The sequence below is a fragment of the Danio rerio genome, chromosome 1, assembly GCF_052040795.2.
Source record: "Danio rerio strain M-AB ecotype USA chromosome 1, GRCz13ab, whole genome shotgun sequence".
Lineage (NCBI taxonomy): Eukaryota > Metazoa > Chordata > Actinopteri > Cypriniformes > Danionidae > Danio > Danio rerio.
Window position 1 is genome coordinate 7,324,731 of NC_141021.1, and position 7,726 is coordinate 7,332,456.

The 7,726-nt window shown below is 37.0% G+C and overlaps 1 long non-coding RNA gene across 2 annotated transcripts in view; it reads left to right on the forward strand.

Moving 5' to 3' along the window:
* The window catches only part of LOC147846660 (uncharacterized), a 37,469-nt gene extending 31,615 nt beyond the window's left edge, over nucleotides 1–5,854 (forward strand). The window contains exon 5 of one of the 2 annotated variants that reach the window (XR_015476150.1): nucleotides 4,386–5,854. This is a non-coding gene — a long non-coding RNA (uncharacterized LOC147846660). The remainder of the gene's footprint in view (nucleotides 1–4,385) is intronic. The other variant, XR_015476151.1, reaches the window with a different exon arrangement.
* The last annotated feature ends 1,872 nt before the right edge of the window (nucleotides 5,855–7,726 follow it).

Below are 7,726 nucleotides of genomic sequence, written 5' to 3' on the forward strand. Positions count from 1 at the left end.
TCTTATATTTACTTAGGTGCCGCTGTTTGGGGTCGAATGATAGTTACATCATCATTAACCTGCAGGCTGCATTTTGCTCATGGGTCTGCGAGAAAATAAATAAAAAGAGCAAAGCTGCAGCAAAATAATGAATAAAAAGAGTGAGGCTATAGTCAAATAAATAAATGAAAAAGATGCGACTGCTGAGAGTGCAAGCAGCTAGGGACACCGGCCCTCTCGGCCAAAAAACGGAATTCTCCCGGTCCTCATTAGCCAATCCGGGCCTGATGATAACCTTGTATACAAATATCAAAGTTCTTCAGTATTGTTATTACTTTCTCCAAAATGTGTTCTTTTTTAATGTCTAAAAATTTATTTTTTTTCTCATTGAACACATTATACTTTATTTTAAGAAATATTGAAAATACTTGATGTGGTGAACTTTTGATATGGATGGTTCTTTGCTGCTGGAGATACTGTTACCTTAAAAAATCTGAAAACCCGTAAAAAAGGTATATATACCGCATAAACGGTGTAAGAGAACATTTCAGCATTTTTAAAACCGTGACTTTTCCAAACTGCAGTGGCTAAACCTAGATGAGAAATACCAGATTTTCATTTCATTCAGCCACTGTATTCCCAACGAAATAATAGGTTATATTCTAATTAATGCATATTTAATTGTTTTAAAAGAACATAGCTAGGCTGACTGAATGTGTGGTTTGAGTGGGGTCACAATTCTGACTTTTATTTTCAAACCGTCTGCTAGTTATATTATTTTAAAGATCTGAATTAAACTATTTGCTTCTGCTTTCAGTATATGGCAATAAATGTCACATATAATTATATTTAAACGCACATTGGGAGCATTTAACACTGAATAAAGCACATGTAGCCTACCTGAGGTGATAATGATCGCGTTGAATATGCTGTTGTTTTGCCGCGACGTCGCAAAAAACAGAAACCGTTAATAAAATTTAAATTTCGCGCGTCGCTGTTGCTGACGGTTTGGACAAAACTCAGTAACCCATAACACGAAAAACACACCTTTTATCGTGTGTAGTTATATGACACGGTGTCAGGGGGTGTTTTACTATTACGACCTCACATTTGTCAAAAGATTAAGGTAATTGTAATTGCAAGAAGGTTGCTGGTTTGAGTTCCGGCTGAGTCAGTTGGCATTTCAGTGTAGAGTCTGCATGTTCTCCCCGTGTTCACGACGCGAAGTTTCCTCCGGGTGATCTGACTTCCTCCACAATCTAAAGACATGCGCTACTATAGCCTATAGGTGAATTGAATAAACTAAATTGGCCGTAGTAGGGGAGAGTAACACTTTTTGGTTTTGGCCAAGTAATGAACAAAGTAAAGGGATTAGACAAACCTTTTTTGTTTTTTCAAAACACACAAGCCTCTCCTATAAATGAACACTGGATGTACGATCGCTGGACCAATTTGGTTTCTGTGCAGTATGCCAAAAGTGCCAGGAGTATAAATGTTACTATTTACCCCACCTGTGGGGCAAGTTGTAACAGAAAGAGGGTTAGTAGTTAAAAATGCAGATTTCATACAGTTAATTTAAATAAAATTTACTTCAAATATTATCTATATTTCCTCAGTACTTAGCTCAATTTATTTTTATTCTACATAGCACAGTATGTTTATTTATTTATTTATTTATTTATTTATTTATTTATTTATTTATTTATTTATTTATTTGTTGGATAAACACATTTGGATTATTATCCATTACTATACAATGCATTTATTTGTAGTATTAGCAATCAAATATATTTGTCTATTAAAAATATTTTTTTATGAAAAGTTTACAACATTACACTTAAAATTCAAAAATTATTTTGTTAGTTTAGTTAGTGTCCAAAATAGTGTGGCTTAATTGCAACACCCTGTTACAACTAACCCCGCTGTGTTGTGTTTTCCTCAAAACTGCCTAGCAGTCACTGCGCGTTTTTTTTTTTTTTTACATCTTTCAAAATGGTTCCATCTTTTATCCTAGAAGACGATAATCACAACAAGATTTTACTAACATACTTTCACAGATTTAAATATATATATATATATATATATATATATATATATATATATATATATATATATATATATATATATATATATATATACATATATATATATTGACTATAATAAAAAAATATTTTTATGCTGCAAATTGGTTTCTCCTGTGTAAAATTTGCTGAAATTTTTCAATAATTTTCAGGAAGACATCTGCCGACACTGTGGTGAAAACCTCGGAAGCATACCATGGTTAACTCTGAGCAAATACCTTAAAACTCTGTTACATTTTACCCCGCATTACTTTGTGCCCAGCACTCTCCTACATGTGAATGAGTATGTATGAGTGATTCCCAGTACTTGGTTGGAGCTGAAAGGTCATCTGCTGTGTAAAACATATGCTGGATAAGTTGGCGGTTCATTCCGCTGTGACGACCCCTGATGTATAAGAGGACTAAGCAAAAAAGAAAGAAAAACGAATAAACAGCCTAATGTCAACTTAAAAATGCCTCAATAGCTACTCATATCTTCCAACTTACTAGGAAACAACAAACAATCCTTAAATGCCATGCTGAAGCCCCTGCCATCTCTTTAGGACTGCTTCAACCACAAATCACAACAGGAATGCATCAATAAACATTTTAAAAATTGTTTTCATTAAAAATTGTTAAAGTTAGTTTCATTAAAAATTGTTAAAGTTAGTGATGCGCTGTTTAAAATTTTTTTGTTTTAATTCTGTTTGGATGTGAATGTTTAATTGTATTAGATTAGACTGTGCACAGCGCTGTAGGTCTGTACAGAAAGATGCATCTGCGTGTGGAATATCCTGTGGAGATAACATGTGATGCATGTCTTCAATAACAGCACATTTCTAATCTGCTGGAAAGGGCCGCTGATGGTTTGTGAATCAAAGCTCCTCTGTTATTACTCCATCTGTTTCCTCTGGATATGGCTGCCATTGTGTTTCTTGGTTGTAACACTCTTTTTTTTCTTCTTCACACAACTCACATTTTTATTTATTTATTTTATTTGTGCATTTATTTATTCATTTATTTTTGGCCTGTGTTTTTATCACAATAAAAGAGATCTTTAACATCTCAGTTGCTGCATTGTGACCTTTTGATCCGCTGATTTCTTTGTTGTTGTTTTTCTTGCAAAATACATTTTTAGTTTCTTTTTTTATTGTTTAATTGAAAAGCAAAAGAGAAAAATGATTAAAAACAAACAGAGAAATGTAAATGAAATAGGAAATTCTTGTATGATTATGTGTGATAGCTAAATAATATAAAATAATTGTAAAATCCATTTATTTTGGGGGTTTTTAAACAACAAACATTAGAAAACAAACTATTCATTTAGCTATTTTTTATTTAATTGGGCGACAGAGTGGCACAGTGAGTATAATTGTCGCCTCACAGCAAGAAGGTCTCCGGTTCGAGCCCCGGCTGGGTCAGTTGGCATTTCTGTGTAGAGTTTGCATGTTTCCCCCCATGTCCACGTGGGTTTCCCCCGGGATCCCCGGTTTCCTCCCACTGTCCAAATATGCTGTATATTATAAAAAAGATATGCCTAAACCTTTTTTCTAATGTCTTACTTTCAGGAAGTTCACCTTAGCTTCAGTAGCAGGGGAGTTTTAAGATTGATCCGAGCTCAATCTACCGTTGCCCTGAGAAAGGGGGGGGGGAGCCCTGAGCCTGAGGATCCCTTGAGCTCAGAGCTCTCTCCCGGGACAGCATGCCAAACAAGCCATGTATAAATCATGAGTTAAGTGTGAGCTCTTGAAACTAAGTTGCCCGTAGTGTATGCATGTGTAACCCCGCCGATCCTAGGCCACCCAACCCTCTCCGAGCTGGTTTCGATCCGGCGACCTTCCGCATGGGAGTCGGTTGCTCTAACAAGGAGGCTTGCGTGGCCTCTAGCGTGTGTCGCCAGAGCATGTTTAGAGGTCAGAGGAGTTAGGTTTACCTGCACAGCACACACTAGCTGGCCTCTGTTACACGTGTATGTTCTGGTCCTCCAAATTGGGGGTTGAGCGTTGGGCTAATAACTTACCTTATAAAACTAGATGTTACGAAACACCAATATGGTGCGGCTAAATATTAACTTCGATATAAATGGCCCTGGAAGTAAATAAGTGTATTTAATTTATATTGTATTTATCCAATATGTATGTTTGTATTGACTAAAATATATATTTTTTACATTAATAAAAAATAGGGGAAAATGGCAGGCCATTAGGATATTCTGATATTCCTGTACCAAAATCTGAACTTTATAAGAATTCAAATATTTCTCATTAAATACTTCTAAAAGCTGGTTACCAAATGTCCATATTCGTTAGCAATTGTCAAACTACCTTTTTCAATTTCTTCCCTAAGCTATTTATATTTTCAGTTTCTTCCAATTTAGGAAGAAACACCTGAGACAAATTTAATACCTGACTGAAAAAACTCAACTCCAGTATTACAAACAGCAACCAATAAAGAAAACACCTGATGTTAAGCAGCTCCTCATTTCTACACAATGCGAAACAGTGTCCAGATCCTCTCATCTGGAGCTAAAATCCAGCCACCTCCAAAATATCTGAGGAGCTCAGAGGAGCCTGTGATCATGTGACTCTCTGAGCGCTCGGGCTCTGAAACAACAAAGCGCGGGTTAAACACAGACGAGCACGAGCAGCAGGCTCCGGATCAGCCAACAGACACGTAAAGCCGCCCGCTTCTCTTCTCAGGGTAAAACATTTGTCATCCGCATCCACTCAGAGCCAAGCTTTTGGCAAGACGCTTTATCGTTCCTCAGCACACAGCTGCCACACAAAGAAAACACACCACTGAAAACATCACGGAGCTCGCAGGCCTGTGAGATATGACAATCACTAAATGACATTTATTTAATATCTCAATTGTTCAGAGTAAACAGATATGAGATTACATGGAGGTCTTTTTTACTCAAAGTGATGGAAAAGTCATTGTTTTTTATTTGTACTGAGGACAAATGGAATTAATTAAACATGTTGTTTTCACTGCGGAAAATTAAAAATGTAAATAAATGAAGCCAATGGTAATTGTTGTATGCTTGCATGCTGCAAAAATTGGTAATAAAGCCCTTATTTCCAGTGTTATTGTTGTACTATTCCACGTTATTTTTGTATGCTTGAATGCTGCACAGAATATGTCACATATACTATACAGGGTGGAAGAAAAGTATTAAAAATTGGTAATAAAGTCCATATTTACAATGGTATTGTTGTATTATTCCATGTTCTTGTTGTATGCTTGCATGCTGCACAGAATATGTCGCTTATATAGTTCACAGGATGGGTGAAAAGTAAAAAAAAAAGGGTAATAAAGTCCATATTTCCAATGTTATTGTTGCATTATTCCACGCTATTGTTGTATGCTTGCATGCTGCACATGAATATGTTGTATATATACTATACAGGGTGTGTGGAGTATTAAAATTTGGTAATAAAGTCCATATTTCCAATGTTATTGTTGCATTATTCCACGCTATTGTTGTATGCTTGCATGCTGCACAGAATCTATCGCATATATACTACACAGGATGGGCGAAACATATATAAAAAATTGGTAATAAAGTCCATATTTCCAATGTTATTGTTGCATTATTCCATGTTCTTGTTGTATGCTTGCATGCTGGACAGAATATTTTGTAAAAACTAAACAGGGTGGGTGAAATGCTTTAAAATTTGTTAATAAAGTCCATTTATACAATGTTATTGTTGTATTATTCCACGTTATTGTTGCATGCTGCACAGAATATATCACAGATATACTTTACAGAATGGGTGAAAAGTATAAAAAAATTGGTAATAAAGTCCATATTTTTAATTTCTTCAAATACTAAATGTCATTTAGCTTTGTCTATCTGGACAACCTGACTCTTATACTTCAAGTTCTACAGTCATTAAATATAGCCTAGTTGCTCTTCACCCACTCTGTATAGTATATAGCAATGTAAATGCCACCATGGGCTTTTCAGTTGTGTCAAAATGGGAAAAGCTGTCGAGTTTGAAGCAGGACAAACTGTTATAGCTGGCACATCACAACCTCAATCCCAGAAACTGAAAATGGTGCACATCTCATGCTGTTGTAGTATATTTCGAAAGTGGTGCACAGATGGCCAAACAGCAAACCATGATCCAGCCTTGTGTCAATAGCTCATTTATGCCAAAGGGACAACAGAAACTGTTGATAATTGATCACAGTAAATATAGGGCTACAGTACAGCAAATCACCAGCAGTGACAACAGTGGTGACCAGGGCAATGTGTCACAGCACACAGTCGAGGTCTGCATTACCCCGGCTGTACTGCGGGAGGACTCAACCAGACTTCTTGCGGCATGGGAATAACTTTCAGAATAAAGCGCTGTATCTGTCAATTGTAATAATGTGTAAATGAGTGTGTATGGATGTTTCCCATTACTGGGTTGCAACTGGAAGGGCATCCGCTGTGTAAAACATGCTGGATAAGTTGGCGGGTCATTCCACCGTGGCGATCCCTGATAAATAAAGGGACTAAGCTGAAGGAAAATGAATAAATGAATAAAAATAAACAACAACTTGACAATATAAAGACTGAATATACTTTTTTGGTTTCTGGTTGATCTTTAGATGTACAGTATCTGAATAAAATACTCTTCTGCATTCAGCCAAACTTGTAAATGACAATAAACAGGCACCAACAAACAAAAAAAAAAAACAAATAAAAAGAAGAAATTCACAAAAATTAATGTTATGAATTTAGCCAACCTGAAAGTTGAGCTGCTGAACGAGCCTAGTCCTTTCCTCCGCTGCCCTCTAGCGGTGTATTTTGGTGTGTGTCCCAGCGCTAGGGCTCTTTCCGCCCGACTCATAATGAGCAGCTGCTGCCTGTCTGTGTCTGCGGGGAGCGCGGAGGTCACGGATACCTGCTTCCTGCGGCCCCAGCAGATGGCCCTTGCTTTCTGGCACCGGAGCCGCAGACGCCACCGGTCCCATTCACATCCCCTGGGTCAAATTAGAGGCCATTAATGGAGCGTAATAGGGTTGATCCGAGACCTGTCCTTGCGCTGTTTGCTCTCGTGTCGCAGTGTTTTGCACAGCATGTCGTAAAATTGTGTGACAGACAACACAACACTAACCGATAAACATGTTCGGTGAGGGACTCAGCTGTGTGTTTGGTCTAATACAGGAATGTGAATGAATGAAGTGAGGAAGAGACATTTGCAGCATTTGAATGTACAGATTATATGTAGGTTTTGTCTTGATTACCTCATAAACAGCATATCATATGTGACTATGGACCACAAAACCAATCTAATGTTGTAGGGTAATTGGTATTACTTTATTTTAATAGTCCATTTCAGGGCCGGAGTGGGACTTCTTTTCAGCCCTGGAGTTTCAAGCCTCAGACCGGCCCACCTCAGTTCACGACTGACTATATATTAAAATAAGGTCATTTCCAATTCAGTTTCTAATTACACTATCATGTCTTTTTTTGAGAAAACAGCTGCTTTAGAACTTCAAATGTTCAACAACCCTAACAGTATTATATTATTTCTTAACAATAAAAATGAAAAAAAAATAACATAATCAGACGAGGATCAAACCCGGATTGGCGGCATCATAATCTAACGTGCTAACCACTGGACAGTTGTATATTGTGAGGTGACTCATCTGAGTTATATCATCATAAACCTGCAAGCTGGTTATATGTA